The sequence below is a fragment of the Anneissia japonica genome, unplaced genomic scaffold (genome assembly GCF_011630105.1).
Source record: "Anneissia japonica isolate Jap-2015-1 unplaced genomic scaffold, ASM1163010v1 scaffold287640_len23370_cov108, whole genome shotgun sequence".
NCBI classification, from domain to species: Eukaryota; Metazoa; Echinodermata; class Crinoidea; order Comatulida; family Comatulidae; genus Anneissia; species Anneissia japonica.
Window position 1 is genome coordinate 8,534 of NW_022732293.1, and position 4,935 is coordinate 13,468.

Here is a 4,935-nt window from a genome sequence, read left to right on the forward strand (position 1 = left end):
CCCCTAGATACGCCACTGATGATAGGTGGTAGACTTGTAAAGCGCATAATGCTAGGTCTCTATGCGCTTACAACAAATGTCCAAAAGAAGAATTTTTTTATCTTTTTTTTTTTTTTTTACACGAGGTTTTTCAGCTTAGTCGAACATTCTACAAGCACACATCTCTTTCTACTTATGCTTATACGTGCGTGCTTGGGCAGTGCACTTTATCTACGTTTGTCCTTCTCTACCCAGGATTATTGGTACCTTGTTGTATGTTGTAGCATTGACTGTACAGTACCACTAGGTATGTTCGCCACTGCAGTCCGGCAGCTGATCAATTTTCCTCTCGTAAAGATCTCCTGAACAGGAAAATTTTCGGAGCCTGATGATAATTATTGTAATTGCTGCCCTTTTGGCAACTTAGTTGTTATTATGTTGCGTTTACTGGAAGATGACTTTAATGTACAATCCATACTCATACTCTTGCAGTATCTGACTTGTTGATGACGATTTACATGATTATCATAGCAGGAGCTGATGTTCAAATACAACGTCGGCGCAAGCAGTGGGGCCATTGGCCCACCCACTTTTTCTACTGGGGGAGGCCTCCCCCCCCCCCACTTTTGTGACTGTTCGCAACACCAGTGAAAAGCATTTTACGAACGCTGCAATGTCATTATTATTATTATTATTATTATTATTATTATTATTATTATTATTATTATTTGGTGCTTAGACACGTTATTTATTTGTGTCTTATAAATTGACCTATTATTATCATTATAAAATGTAGATTTTTTTTCATTTTCTAACGAGCATTAGGCCTACAATTTCCCTTTTTGAAATGAGCAACCAAATGTTAACTGACGTCTGTATACTCGCGTCTGTAATGTTTCCTTGAAACCCACCCGTAAGCATGAAGAAAAAATCGCCTGCCTTCGTAAATTATGTAATTAGGCATATGAGGAGGGGGGAGGTAGGCACTCTTAATGGAGCGACGCTCTAGTTCTCCTTATGATGATTGGCTGATTGGCTTACAGAAAACCTTCAAACTAGCGGAATATAACCACATTTAAACTCTACCTAATTTAACGAAAACAATAAGATAATTAATTAAGCCATTTTTAAAAATAAATTTCTCTGAAAGGTTAACTACAGAATTTACAGTACAATGTTGTTAATGTGTTATAGGTTGTAAAAACTTTATTGAGTAAAAAAAAATCTTTGGAATAAAAATATCTTTCGCTTGACATTATAAATTTGTGATACAAAATGATAGCCTATGTCAAGTGTTATCTTGAACAGTGACAGATTCAAGGGGGAACCCAGTCTGCACTGGCCCCCAACCTCCTAATATTTTTCAAAATTTTAAAAAAAATAATGTAGAAAACAGACAAAATTTAAACTTTTAATCTGAGAGTGCCATTTCCGGCTATCTAAAGGTGCCATAATCATAATTTGTTCAGCGGTTGAAGGGGAAGAGGTGGGTGGACATTCTTTTTGCGTAAAACCCTCACTGGTTCCCCTCTTTTTCGACTTCCTGGACCCGCCACAGTTGGAGTATCATTTCCGGCATAGAAGGGTAATTTTTATCTATCCGGGGAGAAGTGAAGTTTTTGTCGAGGAACCCATATCAAGGATATTCCTCATGATAAATAATTCAATGAGATCGTGGAAAAAAAATCTCAACTTCGACTTCGAAATCTGTGGCGCATTCAAGAGGGCGGGGGGCTAAATGGAGATATAAGGAAAATTATATTCAAATTTTAAGTCTGAGAGTGTAATTTCCGGTCATCTAGAGGTGCCATAATCACAAATTTTCTTACCTCAGCCCAAACCATGGTGTGGTTGTGGTGGTAAAGATCCTCCATCTGCTAAAGTACCAAGTAGCTAATTCAAGGAAACCCAGCCGTTCCGCCCTCACCACCAAAATGTAAAATCAATAATGGAGATGTAAAGATAATTATATTCAAATTTTATGTCTGGAAATGCAGTTTCCGGCCATATAGAGGTGCCATAATCAAAAATGTTGGGGCTGAGGTAGTGTAAATCTTCTATCTGTCAAAGTACCCTCCCTGGGCCCTTCTATTTCGAATTCCTGGATCCGCCACTGGAAATACAACAAATATAAAGTCATATTACAGTTATTATAATTGTCAATCCCTTTTATCAATACAATCATATATACATAATGCAGGTATGAGGAATAATGAGTAGAGTTTTTTTTTTTTTTTTAATCTTGTGAAGAAATCAAGGTGTTACAAGATTCATACTGTTAACAATTTACTTTATGCTACAGCTTTTACATGAAAGTACATACTCCAAGTATTGAAATGCACGTCGTGTTCTAAATGCTTTGTTTTTGCTTAATAACCATTCTTTGTCATTTTTTCTTTTAACCCTTTGACGTTGTGGCCCATATCCCATACGGGCTACTGTCCCAGGATGTGAGGCACGTATACGGTACGGTCTGAATTTTCCGCTTATTTTAGTATTGCTGCACCATATTGCTGACTTTTTTAGGGGATTTCCCTAATGTCATAGTAAAAAGCATGTCTAGTGATCGTATATTTAGTCTAGGATCTGACAAAGACTTGTCTGCACTTAATATAAGAGAGAATATCTCAACCGATATACACTAATATGAACACTAGAAACAACATGAGATTTGTGCCAAAATCTCTATCTATCACTATCATTCCAAAACACACACCACATAACATTATAATTATTTTTATAATTAATCTATATCATTGGAGGCGGCACAGTTTGAACGTTGGGTAGGCCCAGTAAGCACACTTGCGAACAAACTAAGCCCCCTCCCCAAGGTTGTGGGTCTAGAATCTGAAGGCCCTCGAAAAAGTTGCGGTTCTACTTCATGGGAGACAAATTTTGTGATTTTAGTTTATTGTCTAATCTCTTACAGTATAATGCCTTCCGATGAAAATGATAATCAAATTGGACACGACTTAGACGATACACAGTGTCATATCGATTATAAACGTCGTGATTGATAATATGAGGAATGTTAATTACACATTATGAAAATCATACTGATATGCCGATTACGTGGTCCATAAAAATGGTAATAATAGAAACCATTTTATTGGGGGAAAATGCTTCACAAGCTTTCTGATGATTTGAACTGGTCTATTTCCCGTTATATTTGCCTCGGACCATCGGACTTCCTTCCTATTTGATTCTTCATTCATCAAAACTACCATATAATCACATTCATTTATTTATTGCATCCAACAGTATTAAAAAGCTAATTAAAGGATTCAAATACAATTTTAAATAAAATTAATTATCATAATTTAAAATGTAAAACGATTATATAAAAGCAATATTAAGTAATAATAACAATGACTATCAACTAAACAACAAAATAATCAAAATAAAGAAAAAAAACAATAGATATTAATCAAGATCAACAATAATACACTTACATTGGTTGAAATTTCAATAAAAAATAATCAAGGAAATCTTGTTTAGAAAGATAATCGTAAGCTAAAGAAAGACGACAAACCCACCAACAAAATTCAGTCTTTTTACACGGGAGTGTTTAACAAGTAAATTAAAACGAAAATTCTGAATATGGAATATAACTCAACTTCGTAAAATCGGGAATGGGTAGGGGGTGGGGGTGGAGGACAGTGCATAAAAGGGTAGTATATTTTAATGGCATTCTCTACACACCGACAGGCAACCTACGCTGTAGGCTACTATGTAGTTTATTAATTCATTTTATTTTATTGGGTTGATAAGCAATGAACAAATTATCATTTGGATCCTCAAGACGATATTCTCCAATATAGAGTTCTTCATTTCTTATCTTACCCCATGGTTTAGTTTAAATTTTATTTTGACCGCGGTTTTTTTTAATTATTATTATTTCATTAAGAGTAAGCCTAGGGCTAGCAATTAGTTTAAATTTAATTGCCGCATGAAAGGCTCAATATTTATTCAAAGAAAAAAGAAAGAATGTTAGACTTTGGTTTAGGCCAAAGGCCAATGATGTGCCAAGCAGCGAACATAATCAGTATTGAAAGTGCATATCAATTCACAAGCCAAACATGAACACAAGATATGCTCTACATAATTTAAGTCTCATTATGATGTTTAGGCAGTGGAGTTGTTTTGGTTGTGAAAAATAAAATCATGTTACCGTAACAGGATTTGAACCAAGGACCCGTACTTAAAAAACAAGTATCTTAACACCAAGCTAGTTAACGCCACTCCATTATTAGATCAGGAGAGGTGCGTATAGAACAGGTACAGATGTAGTCAGATGGAAAACAATCTGACGAGAGAGAGAGAGAGAGAGAGAGAGAGAGAGAGAGATGGGGAAGAGGGGAAGAGGGAGGGAGGGAGGGAGGAAGTGAGAGACAGAAAGTGTGTACTGTAATATTAAGGTTCAATAATATTTAACTTATATAACCATTGTAATTTGTTTATTGATACCCTTCATCTGTTGAATTTCTCAACTTGGTTTCAACTTAGCTTGAAACCGTGTTTACTAGAATTGTAGTATTGATATATTATTGGTCATTCTAAAGTAACAAGCAATCACCCCTGGACAATTGAACATTAAATTTCCCACACAGTTGATTGGAACTTTTAAACCAAACCTTTGATATTTTTAATATATCGTAATTAGAAGTTTCTAACAAACATCCTATTAAATCATAGGGAATGAATTTCTCTATTATCCAATTACAAACCCCCTTAAAATATGTGGGGGAACCCCATGATCTACTTCTCAAGCTACAACTACGTACACTTTACTATTATAACAACACTCGATTGTAACCTACCCACAAACCACAGAAATAATATAGGCCTATGTGCAAATGTTACAAATGTATACCAACTTCTAAACAATGTGGAGTGCATCCAGTAAATTGTATGCCTTATAAGCAGACATTAGAGGGCGGTATGTAGATTTTGACA